Genomic DNA, 20,229 nt, shown 5'->3' with positions numbered 1-20,229 from the left:
GGATGCCTTCAAGCAAGCTCTTCCCGACTAGATGAACATTACAAAATTATAACAAGCTGTGTGATTTTGTTACAATAAATTTTTATAACAAAGGTTGTCATAAAACATGTACCGTTAGTAGTTAAAATAACAAAAATTCTATCAAAATGCCCACTGAAAAGAACAAAAATGTAATAACTTTTGTTATGATCATAACAAAAATATTACAAAACTTGTTTCATGAAATATGATAGAATTCAACAAAATTATAACAAATTGTGTTATAATTTCTTCGACACCTTTTAGGGTAAAAACTAATTTTTATACTCATTTTTTGAGTAAAGCCACCTACCATCGGTAGAAATCTGGCGCCTCTGCCAATGAGACCATCACAGCACTTGAAGAGGGCGGTGTAAGAAGATTTACTGGTTCTACCCGACTAGCCGATCATAACAAAATTATATCATAATATGTTATTATGTTATACTGATTTTTTCTAACATATGCAGTTATAATTTAGATGCAGGATGTTGTTAAAATAACAAAAATTCTAACTGAAAATCATAAGGGTTCTAACACAAGTGTATCAGAGTTTGTTACAAATACATCAAAAATATATCAAGCCCTGTTCTAAGTTTTTGATAAAATATATCAAAATTATAATACAGTTTGATATTTTCAATTAGGGTAAAAATCAAATAGGGTAAAAACTATTTTTTTACTCATTTTTGGGTGATTACTTTAAGTGTGTTATTCTATTTTTAGAAAATGATAGGTCACATAAAAAAACTTTCGAGTTCATTATAAAACTTACAAACATGGACGGGATTTGAACCACCAATCCTGCCATCGTAAATTTTTCAGTCGCCTTTACCAATGAGGCTATCACAGCACTTGAAGTGAGCGACGAAAGAAGCTTTACTGGTTCTACGTATTGCCAGTTTCCCTATTCCCCCATCTCTTGTTTGTCAGTCGCAGGACAAAAATAGACAGAGATTTGAATGCAAGATCAAACAATGAACCCCTCTCTCTTACTAACAGCGCTATCGCGGTGCGCAGACATGCGCACTGAAACACTAATAACAGTGGTGGCGCTCGCATGGCCCGTCGTCGACTATTTCCATCAAGGAACAAAGAGAACGACGAAAAACTTGCTAGTCGACTATTTATGATTGAGCTTCGTCATGGGGTGCATTTTGGCGGCGACAAAGATTCTTTCCGGACGGAGATGATTTTTATTTTATTTTTTGTTTAGTTCGCGCTGTGAGAACGGCGATCATACATGTACCTACGTGAGCGAAGGTAAAATGTGGCTTTATTTTAATTGATCACAATTATATCATATGCCGATACGATTACTTCTGCAGATGCTGTTAAGTTTTATTCTGTTTTAGATTATTTTTAGTAATGAAAAAAGATATTTATGATATAATATCAAACAATATATGGTCGAATAATAATAGATCCAAAGAAAAAAAGTTATGCAATCATCAATTGAGCAGAATTGTCTGTATACATAGTTGACATTTTTATTGATTAAAATTATTTAGTAGGTACCACATTTGGTATCTCCACGCTCACTAACATTCATTACTTAATAATACATAGTCTGTTCGGTACTTTTTGAAGTTATAATTAGAAGTTAGAATAGCAGTACTGTTAAAATGACATATAAATCCAATTATAAGTTTACTCAATTTTGAGATTAAAAAAAAAATCATGTGCAGATGTATCACTTTTTGAAGCTAAAATTTTACTTAACCTATAAGAATTGGGAATCGTAGAAAAGTGATAGGATTTTGGCACCGTAACGGGACTGGTATATTGAAAGAAGGAAATAAATACTTAGATAAACATATCAAAACTGAAATTGAGCTAATGAATAAAATTTAAAAAAAAAAATACGGAAGAGTTTGATAAAATTTCTAGAAGTTGCAATGTCTTTATTTTTTACTTCACAATATGAAACAGCAGTCAATAAACTAAAGAAGGTATACTATGTAATGGTTATATCTGCGATAAATTTTCTCCGATTTCTCCGATTATGACAATATTCATATCATTTAATCCAGATTTATTTTTTCCATCTAAAACAAATCCGACTGAACCGATCTGGTCATCGTGGGTTAAGGAAACCCCGAATTGCCATACGCGCCATTTTCCATAGACCAGCTGCAATAGCATATCTGCCCAGCCTAGGCCCAAAGTATTGGCTTCAAAGTAATCATTACGAAGCATGTTTCACGAGAGACCACGTCTTTTCAATACGCTAACTCCAACAATGACGATATTAGAATAGTGGAGCTTAGAAGCAAAGGGGTGTAAGTTACAAAAACCCAATGTAAATGAGCTTTGAAGTTTTTCACCAGTTTTTCATCCCATTCAAAATGTATGGAGTTTCAATATCAACCCAATTTCTCTGATTACTGTATTTTTTTCTAATCATCATAAAAATAATCTTTAAAATGTTCCTGAAAGCTTGAAATCTGAAGATTTTTTGATATGCTCAGCTCAAACTCGACAAAATGGTCACTTACACTTCTTTGCATCTGGGCCCCTCAATAGCATAAAAACATGTTCCAGAAAATTTGGACTTTTGAGAACACCGCGTAACCCAATCGTTCTATTCGCATAACTAATCAATGAAAAAAAAAGATTTCTTATTCAAACGAGTCGAAGTTCACTAAATCGGTTCAAAGTTGAAAAAATATGAGTACTTTCAGTTTTGAGGGTAGCCGGATACGCTTCCGGCATTCTACGCAATAAAAAACAAGCAAAACTGCAGCCCCTCAACAGCAATTGAATGTTTTTTCATAAATTTTTCAATTACATAGAATAAATCTGTTTCCTTATAAGCATTTTTTTGATCTTTTACCTGCATCCATCGACCTATTGCTCTACAAGCAATGAAAAAAACGAATACATAATCAAATTACTTATTTTTTGTAATATAGCTAAAAATTAAAATAATTTCATATTCTGATATAATTATGTTATTTTTTCAACTGATCATTTTGTTCAGTTGCAAAAATAACAAAGTTATAACAGAGTTTGTTCTGATTTATTTGTAACAAAACTAGTTACAAAAGATTATAATATATTTTGTTATAATTTAGTTTGAAAAAGTAATAAACAGTCCATGTCATAACAAAATTATAACATAATTTGTTAGTTGTATCACATTAAGATATAATTATGATATATTCTTGTTATGTTCATCTAGTCGGGTACGTATTGACAGTTTCGTCATTCCAATCTTTGTTTATCAGACGTACACGAGCGGGGTGGTATGAAGTCACATTGAGTTTTTTGACATATAATAGACTTGATTTGTCGTTAGTGATTTTGTTTTAATCGATCATAATTATATCATATGCAGATATGATAACAACTGCAGGTATAATTTAGTTATATTCAACATTTTATTTTATTTTAGGCAAGGAAATGGAATCTATCAGATAAGGGGTCATCCATTTAGAATTTTAGCGTGACGTACTTAATGGATGCTCCCTTAGGTCGAAGCCAAATAGGTAGAATAAACAAATTCCACATTCAAATTGAGCAGAATTAGTAGAATTGTTGGCATTTTCTAATGATATAATTATTTACTTAGTTTCAATTTTGCTTTCACCACGTTCAATATCATTCATTACTTGGTATACTATTTTGACGAAATTAGAGCAGCAGTACTGTTTTGGTAATTTCTGTAATCGATCTTATGTTTTCGCGTGTAAACATTTGTCATTTGTGTAAAATACAATTCAAAAGCAATAGAAGGTATATGAAGCATAGTTCCATGTAACGGAAAAAATGTTCATCTGGTCGCAAATTGCAGCATTAATACAAAATAGCGTAACGGAAGAGGAGGGGATGTTAAAACACGACGATTTAACCGTTGCATTATAAATGAATGCTTAAAAGCTTTGTTTCAAGTCTTTTGGCTCATGTGATCAATATAACAAAGATGATCAAACTTTTTCTCGTAAATACAAAAAATCTAATAAATTTTGAAATAATTTTGTTACAAAAAATATAGCAAATATTATGATAAATGTGTTACGAAATTATGTTATAGACAATTATTTTAATATGCATAATGTAACAAATGCTGTTATATATCTGTTTGAATGAATAAAACAAGTTTTGTTATAGTTTTGTTTTTAAAATAATAACGAACTCTGTTACAATTATGTTATGATTATACACCTATAAGAGTCCTTACAACAAAATTGTATCAAATTCTGTTATTTCTAACAACGGTTGTTGTAATTCTGTTATTATCTTGTTAGGAGCTTCTGGTCGGGTTGTTTTCAGCATCTTTTCGCTGATATTTGGCAGTATTGCTTCGATGACTATATCATCTGAAATAGCTCAAACATTAATTTGAGATGCTTCAATTTGATGGATTACTTGGGTACATAGTACAGTTCATGGATAACTTAACATAGAAAAGCACCTAACCCAACTCTGCAGTAGCAGAAATTGTCATGAGTTTACTGAATGGCATGTGTCAGATGAGGAGTCTCCATTGCACTTTTTAGTGTTCCTTCGCAAAATTTGCGTAGTCATGCGTCACTGCTCAATAAACTAGGGAACGTGTACTAATTGGTTGTGATCACAGTTTATAGATACTCGCTTCCATTGCTACTCCAAGAGAGTTTCATTGTGGTTTTATACCTACAACGCCCTCACGCAGAAAAATGGCGCTTGTTTAAAACAATAAAACGCATGGTTGATTTTCAAACTGAGAATTGACTTATTCCAAAGTTATATTTAATTGTTTTCATTTAGAGTTTATCGATAAAAACAACCGATTACCATCATTTCATATTATGTCAAAAATTTAATTTGTTTCAACAAAATAAAAACCAAAAACATGGTCTGAAAGCACTCACACATCTATAAAATGCTTACCCCAACATCGCCACAACGAAGAAGGTGTAGCAAATCCATCACGCCAACTTCCAAGTGCAGCTTTGGCCGTGATGGATAACGCGCAGGTACTCACGACAGCTTCCACAAAAAGTTGATCGGTTTCGCCTTTTTTGTCTTTTTTAGTCGTTCTCCTCCGCTCCATCCGCTTACCGACGGTCTAAAAATAGATTTCCGAGCTGCCGCAATTGCTGGCGTCACCAACATAATCACATTCCGGGTTTGTTAGTGGCAAAAGTGCAGTCGTTTGAATCAATCCATTATTTCATGTTGAAAATACCATATCTGTGTTTGTTTTAACAAACTGTCAAAAATTTCGTCAAATGAAAATATTTGTATTATCAAACAATAGAACAGTTCAGTTTAAACTAAATCAGTTTGTCGCTATAGTAAACTGAAAAATCGGTTGATTTGAACTAGAATATAATTGTGTTTACGGGCTGTTCGGGCTCGTTCGGAAGTTATCCATCAATGTTAACTTCTTTTCCCAATCAGCCTAGATAGCTGTGTAGTGTCGGTAGCGGTTGTCTCAATTGGCTAAGAATAACACTACGGATCGCCTGATCCAGTGGTAAGAGTCCACTAAACAGGTGACCCCTAATTCATGGTGTTATGCGGCTTTATGCTTACCGTGCCAAGGAATGAATGGTTAGGGGGGTCTAATAAAAACCTAACCACAAACGGAGCCTGTGGAGAATTAGGGCGTCCTTCACAGTATTACGCCCTTACTGCGCTAACCGGAGCAATAGTGCAGCGGACCTTGCGTTTCTCCGAGATAATCAGTTGCCCTTCTTAAGTCTCAAATTTGAGGCTAAATAAGGGCGGGATTATTCAAATGTTGTAAATTAGCTTACATTACTACCTATATGGGTTCGCTTAATGCGTTTTCGCCTTGGCGTTTTTCAATTGACACTGGATTGGTTTGTCGTTGATGTTTCCTTTTTGTGCAGTGATTGTGAAGAGTGTAATCCTGTCTAGTTTGGGTAGTGGCTACGGCTAGGAAACCTCAGATCAATTTTCAGCGTAAAAAGCATGCGTGGCCCAAGTGGCTCTACTTCAAAAAGCTTATTTTCGTAGGGTAACTTCTGTAAAGGTTACCTTGTGAACCCAGTTTTGCTTCTTTCATTATAAATGAAGTGTCGTGCCTCGGGCATGCTATATCTTAGAATAACGTTAACAGTATGTATTCAGCTTAGTTTCGCTGATATTTGGCAGTATTGCTACGATGATTACATCATCTGAAGTAGCTCAAACATTATTTTGAGATGCTTCAGTTTGATGGATTACTTAGGTAGTCCAGTTCATGGATAACTTAACATAGAATTGCACCAAACCAATCTCTGCATGAGCAGAATTTGTCATGAGTTGACTGATTGGCATGTGTCAGATGAGGAGTCTCCATTTGACCTTCTTTGCACTTTTGAGTGTTCCTTCGCAAAATTTGCGTATTCAGAGGCGTCCCTGCTCAACGAACTAGGGGGGAACCTGTACTAATTGGTTGCGACCACATTTTGTGGATAACTCGCTTCCATTGCTACTCCAAGAGAGTTTCATTGTGGTTTTGTACTTACAACGCCCTCCATTGTGGTATAGCATAACTATTGCTTTAAATAAAGCTTGTCTTCTGCGGTCTGTGCGGACTACAAGAGGTTTTCCTGAATGGAACTCTGATCTGTTCAAGTTCAAAATATCTTCGGATATTTTTTTTTCTTTTGTATAGTTACAAATCCGCTTGAGAATTATAGCTATATAATCGACTTAGTGGGCCCTAAAAAGCTCTGCTTAATTCAAATCTTCAGGAGGAAATGGGGTTTTGTCCTATTTTTCTCCAGAGGGATTTGAGTTTTTCAAACATGTGTTGAACTCTTGTAGTTTTCTATGGGGTATTTTCATGGCGTGAAATTACTCCACAGTTTTATCCCGAAAGGGTTCGTGCGTTGTATAAAGATGGAATGAGTTTAAGATTTATCTGGTTACCTCGTTCTTTCTGAAATGCTTGAGACGCATTGTCGATTATCACATCTGTGATGTTCGTCTGGCTGACATGCCTATTCATGTGAACTCACATGCCTTCCAATTTGGGATGTCCACAGTGACTCTTTTACACAAAGTTGTATATGTTTTCAAGAAAGTACTCGCTCAAACGTAGGTTTTGCTTGGGTGATTTCTTGAATATTGAGGATGCTTTCGAGGCACGGCTTTCAATTTCATATTGAAAGTCGCATGACGTCACAAGCTACCTCCAATGAGCTATAGGCTCTCTTTACGCTTATGCGTTTTACAGTGTCCTTTTCAGGGCACTGATTAAACCCGTTGTGGTATGGGCTATGAGCTCTCGTTGCGCTTATGCGTTCATTCCCTGTTCTAGGGTACCCCTTCCTATTTCATCACCTTTCCCTTTCCCAATCCCATTCCATCCCTTGTCCCATTCTCCCTCAGGTAAATGATGAAATAGGCTTATATGTATGGCGATGGCACAAATGTCCCAAATGGAGGATAACGTGCCTCTGGAGCCGGCCTTCTGATACCTGATATCTGTGTTTGTTTTAACAAACTGTCAAAAATTTCGTCAAATGAAAATATTTGTATTATCAAACAATAGAACAGTTCAGTTTAAACTAGAAATCAGTTTGTCGCTATAGTAAACTGAAAAATCGGTTGATTTGAACTAGAATATAATTGTGTTTACAATTTATTTTTCTGCGTGCTCCATTATGGTATACCATAACTATTGTTTTGAAAAAAGCTTGTCCTCTGTGGTCTGTGCGGACCGCAAGAGGTATTCCTGAATGTAACTCTGATCTGTTCAAGTTCAAAATATCTTCGGATAAACCAGTCTTTTATAGTTACGGATCTCTAGCTCCGCCAGAGAATTGTAGCTATTTAATTGACTTAGTGGGCACTAAAACGCTCTGCTTACTTCAAATCTCCAGGAGCAAATGGTGTTGTTGGGACGAGAATGAGGAGCCCTACCCTACTCGCAGCAGCAGCAGAAAAAAAGTATCTCATTTGCCCAGAGAATAATGCAACCGCCGATTGCAGCATCCCAAATCTCTGTCTCTTTTCTCCATTTGATTTGTATGTAGAATTTTCTAGGCCTTCAGCCTTTTGTATTGCCGAATTATATAAACCCCTCCAAATATATAGTAGTACGAATTGAATTGTTAAAGTAACACGCGTCTTTTTATTCGATCCCGGTTCCCCCAAGTTCGCCGGTAGTTTGTCCGCCTTGTGAACCGTTTCCGCGCGCTTTTTTGGACCCTCACGCTTACAGGTGTTTTGTCCTATTTTTCTCCAGAGGGATTTGAGTATTTCAAACCTGTTTTGAACTCTTGTAGTTTTCTATGAGGTATTTTCATGGCGTGAAATTACTCCATAGTTTTATCCCGAAAGGGTGCGTGCGTTGTATAAAGAAGGAATGAGTTCCAGATTTATGTGGTTACCTCGTTCTTTCTGAAATGCTTGAAACGCATTGTCGATTATCACATCAATGATGTTCGTCTGGCTGACATGGCTATTCATGTGAACTCACATGCCTCCCAATTTGGGATGTCCACAGTGACTCTTTTACACAAAGTTGTATACGTTTTCAAGAAAGTACTCGCTCAAACGTAGTTTCTGCTTGGGTGATTTCTTGAATATAGAGGATGCTTTCGATGCCGTGCCTTTCAATGTCATATTGATAGTCGCATGACGTCACAAGCTACCTCCAATGAGCTATAGGCTCTCTTTACGCTTTTGCGTTTTACAGTGTCCTTTTCAGAGCACTGATTAAACCCGTTGTGGTATGGGCTTTCCCTCTTCTAGGGTACTCCTTCCTATTTCATCACCTTTCCCTTTCCCTTTCTTAATTCCCATCCCTTGTCCCATGATCCCTCAGGTAAATGATGAAATAGGCTTATATGTACGGCGATGGCACAAATGTCCCAAATGGAGGACAACGTGCCTCTGGAGCCGGCCTTCTGATACAGTCAACTCTCAATAAGTCTGAGCTCTACAGCTCGATAGATGGCTGGTACCTCCACGTACCGCACTGCACTTACAAGAGATCGGTTATTAAATATCTCATTTTCTTTGACCCATACGCCCATAGTATAATTCTTCCTTCTGGAATTCCTTTTGAAATTTCTTTTCAAAATCCTCCTAGAATTCCTTGCACAATGCCATTAAAATTTCCTCCCTCAATTTCTCTTGAAATTTCTCGCGGAACTCCTTCAGAAAATCCTCCCAGAATTCTTCCTGGAATTCCTCTGAAATTCTTTTGGAATATCTCCTGTAATCCCTGAGGAATCCTTTTTAGACATCCTCAAGAGTTACTCCTTTAACTCTTCTGGAATACTTTTGTTATTCCACTGGAACTTCTCTGGAATTCTCCTGACTTTCCACTGGAGTTCCACCTGGTATTTCTTCGGGAATTTCTACCGAAATTACTCTGATCCTCCTGTAATTCCTCTGAAATTTCTCCTTGAATTCATCTGGAATGCCTCTGAAATATCTCTTGGAACTTCTGGTTATTCTTGGTATTCTTCTGGAATTCTCCTGAAATTTCTTTTGGAATTACTCTGGAATTCTTGCTTGCTTTCTATTTGAAATTTCTACTAACTTTCTTCTGGAATTTTTCTTGGAATTCCCTTGGCATTTCTCTGGAATTCCTCCTGGCATTCCTCTGGAATTTCTCCTGGAAGTCCTCTGGAATTCTTCCTGGAATTCCTCTGGAAGTTTCCTAGAATTGCTTCTTAAATTTCTTTGAAATTTCACCTGGATTTCCTATGGAATTTTCCGGGAATTCCTCTTGGAATTTCTCTGGAATTCCTGCTGGAATTCCTCTGGAATTCCTTTTGGAATTCTTCTGGAATTCTTCATGTTGTTTCTCTGGTATTCCTCATGGATATCCTCTGGAATTCTACATGGAATTTAGTTTCCAATGAAAATCCCCTGAAACTTCTCATGGAAATTCTCTGAAATTCCTCATGGCATTGCTCTGGAATGCCCCCTGGAATTCTTTGGGAGTGCTTTCTGGAATTCCTCATGAACTCCTCCTAGAATTCCCCCTTGAATTCCACAGGAATTCTTCCTGAAATCCTGAAATTCCTACTGAAAATCTCTGGAATTCCTCTGGAATCGCTCCTTGAACTCCTCTGAAATTTCTACTGGATTTCCTCTGGCATTCCTCATGGAATTCTTCTGGAATTCCTCGTGAATTTCTCTGAAATCTTTCATGAAATTCTTCTGGAATTCCTCATGACATTCCTCCTGGATTTATTCCTGCTAAATGAATTGAAAACTTACCATCGTCTGAGAATTAACTGCATTACAATGGTATACCCATTTCCACCTCCCGCAAGTGAAAATAAATCAGTTACACATGACGAATGCCGCTTTACATGTTTACCATATCGTGCCAATCAGCTTGAGTGAGAGATCGGGGAACATTCTCTACTGAAGCCTCATGTAAATATCGACATCGCACACCGCACCAGCCGTAAATCATTCCGCCGTTCCGACGCTCTCTCCATAGCTCTGCATAGTCACGACCCTGAAAAATTGATTCAGATTGGGCCGTTTATTGTTTATGTCCTGCTCCCCCAGACGGAAACGTCCCTCGACGAGTCGACAATCCGATTTGTGGGAAAACACAGCTTGTTCCCATAAAACGCTTCAAAATAATTCAAAAGTGCCATAAAGATGTATCTCGTTGCGTTGGCACGCATGAGTCCCACGTTGTCGGGAGACATTACCCAACTTTGATGGCTCATCAGTCATCACTCTGACCCGGCGCCGTCAGTCATTTTTGGGGAATTTTTCTCTTCCGTTTCCCCATCATTATCAGTCACTATGTGAATTGTGTACAGTACAGGTCGGAAAATTGATGTGTTTGAAGTTGAAGAAGAATTTATTTACCTTTGAACATTTGAGACACGAGGAATTACATTTCCCGTGAAGTATGTAGAAAAGCTTATAACAGCGAATTTTGTGATGTATAACTACATACTACAGTCTACCCCCGTTAGTTTGAGCTCCTAGTAACCTTGTGGGCATCGAAAAACACACTGATGATGACCCGTTTTGTTTTGGATCTGCGTTCCGTTTCACCCCATTCCATGAGCAGAACGACGTATGAACCATTTTTGGTATGAACGATGTGCAGATTAGCGGGGGTCAAATTAAAAAGTGTTCAGATTAGATGTGGTCAAACCAACGTCTATCCTCGTTGTATCCATAAATATCTAATATAACTAAAAAAAATGTAGATTAGACATATTTGATAACCTGGTAAAATTTCAGTCAATTCGATACATAAATGGCTAAGACTAAGTCTATCATAGTTAATCACTCCACATTGAAAAAGTGTTGTCCAATACTGTAGGTACGTGTTTGCGAGAATTGGGAAGAGCACAACAATCATCATTGAGATCATTTTCCGAATTGCCCTGCTCCGATTCCTTCTTGAAAAAAAAAAAAATCATAAAGTGCGAGCCGGCGCCCGGGGAGGTGGAGCAGCAGGATGTTTTTGGCGGTTGAATTTCCATTGAATTTCATTTCCTGAACTTCCAAAGTATGGTAGTCATTTCGGGAATGTGAAGACGACCGCGGCAAAGTGGGCAACGTTGAGCTGTTTGTGGCGAACAAAAATAATGAAAGGCCCACGAGGGTACAACCTTTTCTCGGGTTTGGCATATTTGAGTCCGGTGGCATTCCTCCGTGAACAGTTATGAACGGTTTGATGTTTGATCTTCTTGTTAGGCCTTTTATGAATTGTGGATGATGAGGCGGTAATCGGGACAAAGTTAAGGTGTTCCGTAACTAGTAAATGAAACCAGCACTGCAGAAATAGAAGACTTAAATATAAATTGGTAATTAGGTTAGAACGGGCAGGCACGGCAAATAAGGTCTGTGTTATTTGGCATAAAGACATTTGGCATAATAAAGAAGGGTGCATTTCGATTATGCCAAACGACCTTATGCCAAATGACTTTATGCCAAATTTCCTGCTCTCCGGCAAATGCTAGATATTTTGCCTAATTAAGATCCCATTGAGATCACTAGCCTCTGCTCTGAAACTCCTTTTTCTACTTTCGTGTGGCACTGGCTAAGACTGCAAGCCACCTTAGCAACATAGATCCGGTAACCAAACCTGGTCGGAGTTTTGGTCGTCGGCTGACAGGGAGACGATTGGGTTGTTTCAACAGACCTGAGCGGCTGTCCTGAAGCAGGAGGAGCGGCTCACAGAAGCGCTCCCCAAGTTAGCAGCAGCCAACCGTCCGAACTTTCTGAACATCGCATTCCAGATCATTAATTTGTCACTGTCAAGGTATAGGTAAGCCCTTTTTTGCGCACTGTGCCGCACATTTAAATCGAAATTGCAAGAAAACGATAAGAGCTAGAAGTTTGGTGCCAAGGAACGAATTGTAGAGTGAAATAGGGGCCACAACTTTGTCTAAGAAAGAATTTTAAATTATTACGCATTTTTTAAAGATAATGGACAAAAACAAATTAAAACACACTACTTTTGAGCTATTTGCTCTAGAAAACTTAGTTATTCAACTAAACCAATCGATTCAAATATGCCATTTGATAGAAAATTCTATAATCATTCGAATAAGGGTAAAAAGCTGCGATAAGTTTGACCATTTTCAAGTTATAGCCAGTTAAGGCAATAAGAGTCCAAAAGAGGGGAAGTTCAATAACTACGTAACGGCTACGATTTGACCATATGCGCAGAACAATTTTTTTTTACCATTTATGGTCCTCTATCACCCTTTAAAAAGTATGCATTCAGGAACCTAACACCCTGTATATTTTTCATCTGAGGAGACGAATATTAGCGCAAGTGACGAAGATTTTTTTTGCCTGTGTAGCTGCCGGCTTAGGATAGCACTACGGACCACCTGATCCAGGGGTAAAAGTCAAACAAACAGGTAACCCCAATCCAAGGTGTCAGGCGACCCGTGCTGAGGGATGAATGATTGAGGGGGTTTGAAATATGCTCGATCTTTAACGGAGCCCGTAGCGTGGGTAGATCGCCTTTTTGGGTTGCGTTGCGGTGAAAGATCTACCAAACCGAAATCTAGTATCGTCCTATTTTTCAATTTTGGAATATATGTTCTGGTAATTAAAGGCATTATAGTATTTAGTCCTTGCTACTGGTGTTGTGATGATTTCCAGTTTTAAATAAAACTAAGTTTACCTACTTTATTTGCATGTAGTTAAAAACCTCACCATCTGAGGCTAAACTCAATGCAAAGGAAATCAAATTGGGTTAGGGATTCATGTACAGTGTATCAAACAATTGTCCGTACAGCAATTTTTTGGTCAAAATAATTTTTCATTTAAATGATTATAACTTTTTTATACGTCAATCAAAAACGCTGAAATTTTGACCAATTATAACCCATAAATTAAAGCTCCATTAATAAAATTTTGAGCGAGATCGAATAAGTTTTCTAAAAATTATAGAGCTTTTAGTAAAACTTATTAAATTTTTGAATACATTTTTAAAACATTATATCTCAATATGTACTTGATGAAACTTTTTCAATATTTTTCGTGTTACAGCTTATACCTAAGGCTTTCATATGCAGCTTCGTTTAAGGTTTTATATTCACCACAAAAAATATGAAAAATCTATATACGTTCAGAGTGTCATTTGGAAATTTATCATATTTTGATCAATAAAAGTGCCAAATGTTTTCAACTTTTTTAAACTCTCTTAATGATATATTTTTATACAGGACCTACTAAACTACATATGAAGAGTAGGTCCTACGGATTTTTCGTTCAGCTAATGCACTTTTATTGGTGGAAAACGTTTGGCAGATTATATGTGCAAAATATGGGAAATTTTAAAACATCGTCAACTACATACGCGCATTTTCATATTTTTGGTAGTGAATATAAAACCCCAAACATGGCTGCATATAAAGGCCTTAGGTATAAGATGTAACACAAAAAAAAATAGAAAAAAATTTATCGAGTACATATTGAGATATAATGTTTTAAAAATGTGTTCAAAAGTCTTATAAGTTTTACTAAAAGTTCTATAACTTTCAGAAAACTTATTCGATCTCGCTCAAATTTTTACTAATGGAGCTTTAATATATGATTCATGATTGGACAAAATTTCAGCGTTTCTGATGAACGCATAAAAAAGTTATTAACATCTGAATGAAAAATTATTTTGACAAAAAACTTGCTGTACGGACAATTGTTTGATACACTGTATGTACTAACTCTTCGAAGACTGGAAAGTGCTAGTACGCAAGGAACATACTAGAATGCTTATTACTGAACACATGTTCCATTATTGGAATAGTATTGCTGCTAATGTTTAAACCGGGTCTTCTTACTGGGGAGAATTTAGCAGTAAACAAGGGTTAGGTGTCCGATGCATGGTCAATTATCAGTGCTCTTGTTTTGTTTTCTATAAGAAATACATTTCTAAGAAAGCAAAACAAAAACTGTAACAAAATCAATACTTAATTGCCCTTCAATGGCAATTGCGTAATGCGACATGCACTACACTAAGAATACGGGTAATGTCACAATATATCTGAAAACTGGTCGCAGTGACAGACCCAAACAGGAATAAAAAAAAGTAAATTTTTACCCTGGGTCATTTCCCAAGTAACACACTTTGGTAAGGGGAAGATGCTTAGAGTTCAGAAATGGTAACCAGTTAATCTAAGATAGCGGTCCAAAATGTAAGATGGCGAACAAAACTATTCAAAATGCTTCAGACTCTAGTTTAATTTAAAAACACTTCACTAATACTTTACTTTTGCAAAAGAAAATAAAAAATGAATAACTCTTTTAAAGAAAAACTAGAAAGGACGAGCAAATTCCTTTTAATTCTACTACTGTGCTTATCTTCGGACAGATAGGCCTATTTCGTCTGTGACTTACAGACTTCTTCAGTGTCAAGTGCTCGACTGAAGAAAACCTCGCATTCGTTGTGGTATTTATACTAGGAGTGTATGTGCAGGTACGTGTGTGGGTAAAAGTGTAGGTATAAAAATGTAGGTACAAAATTGTAGGTACAAAATTGTAGGTACATATTTGTAAAAAAGGAGGTGTATCTGCCTGTTAGAAAACAGGGCGTCAATAAGATACCTAAAGCTAGGAAAATTCCTACCGATTTGGTAGGTAGTCAATTGGTGTTTGTTGTGTTATTTTTTCCCGCCGATTTGGTAGGTAGTCAATTTGTGTTTTGTGTATTGTGTAATGTTTTGTGTGTGTTAGGTAAAAATTTAAACAGCCACGTGTACCCATTGCCCTGATCCTTGTTAAGTAGTTTTTTATTGTTTTGTTTGTAAATTTCTAAACTTTCTGCAACATCAAGTTTCCATGGGTTTGTAATGTGTCGTAAGAGTTTAATATTTGAAGTATTCATAAAATGTCCTTCATTGAAAATATGTTCAGCAACTTTAGATTTAAAATGATGAATGAGTCCCTTGTCTGTGTCTTTGTGTGCTTTTGATACTTCCGTTATGTGTTCTTTGAATCGTGTGTTGAGTGTGCGTTTTGTTTGTCCTATGTATATTTTGTCACAGTGATTACATGTTACTTTGTAAACACCAGATTTTGTTAAGTTGTCCAACGGGTCTTTCGTAGATCCTAAGAGAGTTTGAAGTTGGTTAGCTTTGCTTGTGAAAACTAATTCAAAACCAAACTTTCTGAGAATTGGTCGGAGTTTTTTGGTGTCATTGTTGTAGTTCACAGTTATCCGTTTAAGTGTAGGTTCTGTCCGTGTCAGTGTAGTCAAAGAACGTCTGTATTGTTGTTGTGTCTTTTTGTTGATGATCTGTTGTATTGTTTGTTTTGTGTAACCGTTCAACTGTGCTGTTTCGAAAATGTAATTAAGTTCTTTCGTTTTTCCTGTTTCACTAAGTGGAAGTGTCTGCATTCGGTGTATCATGTGATTGAAGGATGCAATTTTGTGTTGATGTGAGTGATTTGATGAATTTGGAATAGTGCGTTGAGTGTGTGTCGGTTTTCTGTAAATTTCGAAGGAAAGTGTTGATTCTTGTTTTATGATGAGTATGTCCAAAAATGGTAGTTGGTTGTTCTGTTCAATTTCACAAGTGAATTCGATGTTTTTGTGTGCATTATTGATATTGTTCAAGATTTCAGGTAAAAGATGTTTCTTAACAATGCTAAACACGTCGTCAACGTATCTCCACCAGACTTCAGGGAGCTGTTTGTTGTTTTCTAAGCGTTTTTCCAAATTTGCCATAAAAATTTCACTTAAAAATGGAGAAAGTGGATTGCCCATGGGGGCACCATTAAGTTGTTTGTAGGTTTCATTTCTGAACGAAAAATAATTTTCTTCCATACAAAGTTTGGTTAATTTGATGTATGTACGAACTTTCTTAATCCAATCTGAATTTGAATCTTCATATTGGTTCAGAAGCCAATCTTCTAGTAGGTTAATGGCCTCTTTAACTGGAATGCTTGGAAATAGTGATTTAACGTCGAATGAAACTAAAATTTCATCGTCGTTAACGGATAAATTCTGTACTAGTTCTGTGAATTGTTCGGAATTCTTGACAGATCTACTGTGAAATTTTTTAGGCATGTTTTGGAATTCTTGTACTAAATATTTGGCAATTTTGTGTGTAGGTGAACCAATGGCTGAAACAATCTCACGCATTTCATTTCCAGGTTTATGAACTTTGGGAAGTCCTTTTATTCTTGGCAATGAAGGGTTAGATTCTTTCAGGCTTTTAATGACGCTTCCTAAAACTGGTGTAGACTCTTTGAGAGTTTTGTCAACACGTCTTACTAATCCTGGAAGAGGATCAGTACGTTGTTTTCGGTAAGGTCCATTTTGAATCTTGTTATTCATTATTTCATCATAGTCCTCTTTGTTCATGATTACTGTTTTGTTTCCTTTGTCAGCTTTCAGATAGAAAACTGGTTTCGGGTGCTGAAAGCTGACAAAGGAAACAAAACAGTAATCATGAACAAAGAGGACTATGATGAAATAATGAATAACAAGATTCAAAATGGACCTTACCGAAAACAACGTACTGATCCTCTTCCAGGATTAGTAAGACGTGTTGACAAAACTCTCAAAGAGTCTACACCAGTTTTAGGAAGCGTCATTAAAAGCCTGAAAGAATCTAACCCTTCATTGCCAAGAATAAAAGGACTTCCCAAAGTTCATAAACCTGGAAATGAAATGCGTGAGATTGTTTCAGCCATTGGTTCACCTACACACAAAATTGCCAAATATTTAGTACAAGAATTCCAAAACATGCCTAAAAAATTTCACAGTAGATCTGTCAAGAATTCCGAACAATTCACAGAACTAGTACAGAATTTATCCGTTAACGACGATGAAATTTTAGTTTCATTCGACGTTAAATCACTATTTCCAAGCATTCCAGTTAAAGAGGCCATTAACCTACTAGAAGATTGGCTTCTGAACCAATATGAAGATTCAAATTCAGATTGGATTAAGAAAGTTCGTACATACATCAAATTAACCAAACTTTGTATGGAAGAAAATTATTTTTCGTTCAGAAATGAAACCTACAAACAACTTAATGGTGCCCCCATGGGCAATCCACTTTCTCCATTTTTAAGTGAAATTTTTATGGCAAATTTGGAAAAACGCTTAGAAAACAACAAACAGCTCCCTGAAGTCTGGTGGAGATACGTTGACGACGTGTTTAGCATTGTTAAGAAACATCTTTTACCTGAAATCTTGAACAATATCAATAATGCACACAAAAACATCGAATTCACTTGTGAAATTGAACAGAACAACCAACTACCATTTTTGGACATACTCATCATAAAACAAGAATCAACACTTTCCTTCGAAATTTACAGAAAACCGACACACACTCAACGCACTATTCCAAATTCATCAAATCACTCACATCAACACAAAATTGCATCCTTCAATCACATGATACACCGAATGCAGACACTTCCACTTAGTGAAACAGGAAAAACGAAAGAACTTAATTACATTTTCGAAACAGCACAGTTGAACGGTTACACAAAACAAACAATACAACAGATCATCAACAAAAAGACACAACAACAATACAGACGTTCTTTGACTACACTGACACGGACAGAACCTACACTTAAACGGATAACTGTGAACTACAACAATGACACCAAAAAACTCCGACCAATTCTCAGAAAGTTTGGTTTTGAATTAGTTTTCACAAGCAAAGCTAACCAACTTCAAACTCTCTTAGGATCTACGAAAGACCCGTTGGACAACTTAACAAAATCTGGTGTTTACAAAGTAACATGTAATCACTGTGACAAAATATACATAGGACAAACAAAACGCACACTCAACACACGATTCAAAGAACACATAACGGAAGTATCAAAAGCACACAAAGACACAGACAAGGGACTCATTCATCATTTTAAATCTAAAGTTGCTGAACATATTTTCAATGAAGGACATTTTATGAATACTTCAAATATTAAACTCTTACGACACATTACAAACCCATGGAAACTTGATGTTGCAGAAAGTTTAGAAATTTACAAACAAAACAATAAAAAACTACTTAACAAGGATCAGGGCAATGGGTACACGTGGCTGTTTAAATTTTTACCTAACACACACAAAACATTACACAATACACAAAACACAAATTGACTACCTACCAAATCGGCGGGAAAAAATAACACAACAAACACCAATTGACTACCTACCAAATCGGTAGGAATTTTCCTAGCTTTAGGTATCTTATTGACGCCCTGTTTTCTAACAGGCAGATACACCTCCTTTTTTACAAATATGTACCTACAATTTTATACCTACAATTTTGTACCTACATTTTTATACCTACACTTTTACCCACACACGTACCTGCACATACACTCCTAGTATAAATACCACAACGAATGCGAGGTTTTCTTCAGTCGAGCACTTGACACTGAAGAAGTCTGTAAGTCACAGACGAAATAGGCCTATCTGTCCGAAGATAAGCACAGTAGTAGAATTAAAAGGAATTTGCTCGTCCTTTCTAGTTTTTCTTTAAAAGAGTTATTCATTTTTTATTTTCTTTTGCAAAAGTAAAGTATTAGTGAAGTGTTTTTAAATTAAACTAGAGTCTGAAGTAACAAGTTCTACTAAAAGCTCTAAAGTAATAGTAAAGTATTCAAAATGACTATATTTGGTATGAGAAAGATGTTTGGAGTTAAAAAATGATGACCAGAGAAATCAATATGCCGGTCCAAAATCCAAGATGGTGGACAAAAATTCATGATGATTGGAGTTTTGATCTCTAAAACTATGCAATATTTTTAGTATTGGGTAATGTAGCGTTTCGAAATACAAGATGGTGACTCTTTAATGCAGGTTTGTGTTTCAAAACTGTGCAAGATGTGTATTTGGTATGGGGAAGATGTTAGTCGTACAAAAATGATCATCGGAGAATCCAAAATGGCGGTCCAAAATCCAAGATGATGACCCAAGTTAGAGCCTGTTTGGTAAGGTTTTGAAACATGCAGGGCATATTTTGTATGAGAAACATGTCAAGAATTCAAAATTTGTATTCAGAAAACCCGAGATGTCCAAAGTTTTACAAGGTCTATAACCATGTAATATGATGACTATGTGGCGATTGTTTTCTAGAGTTTATGCTCTAAAACTATACAATATGGATCTCTTCAGTAGTTGGGGAAGATATTCGGTTTCCAAAAATGAACCTGAAAATCCTAAATGAATTGAGCATAAAGGATATTTTAGGCCACGAAAAAGGTACCATCACTGTTAGGAGGCTTAGGGTAGTGGACGTATTTTGGCCCGGGGCATGTATTTTGGCCCACCCTGGGTTTTCTATTGCATTTATGATATGATCTCTACCAAATCTTGGCCAATGATTATTGGAACTTCCAATAACCATTTGCCAAGATTTGGTGAGATTATATGATAAATGCAATAAAAACTCAGGGTGGGCCAAAATACATGCCCAGGGCCAAAATACGTCCACTACCCTAATTAGGGTTTTTGGATAATTAATAAATCAAGACCAACAATTGAAAAGGCCACATCAACATTGCGTAAACAAACACGTTTCTGTCGACTTATGGCCTTCTGGGATCCATCCACGCATATCACCACCATTAACAGAAAGCTTGATGTTTGCGCTTTCTGTTAGTGGTGGTGAGAGGTGTGTGGGTGGAGTTCAAAAGGCTTCAAATCGACAGAAACATGTTTGTTTACAAAATGTTGATGCGGCCTTTTCAATTGTTGGTCTTGAAATGTCAAATGAAATAAGAGAAACAACTTTTGCAGGATTCTATGACATTTCCCGGAAAATCATTTTCCGGAAA

General features: G+C 36.4%; 1 protein-coding gene across 2 annotated transcripts in view; it reads left to right on the top strand.

Annotated features, from left to right (window-relative positions):
- LOC109407024 (transient receptor potential-gamma protein) overlaps positions 1 to 20,229 on the top strand; it is a 502,502-nt gene that overhangs the window by 154,537 nt on the left and 327,736 nt on the right. The window lies entirely within an intron of this gene.

This window comes from Aedes albopictus, chromosome 2 (assembly GCF_035046485.1).
Source record: "Aedes albopictus strain Foshan chromosome 2, AalbF5, whole genome shotgun sequence".
In the NCBI taxonomy this organism is placed as follows: Eukaryota; Metazoa; Arthropoda; class Insecta; order Diptera; family Culicidae; genus Aedes; species Aedes albopictus.
This window is presented reverse-complemented; position numbering and strand designations above follow the sequence as displayed.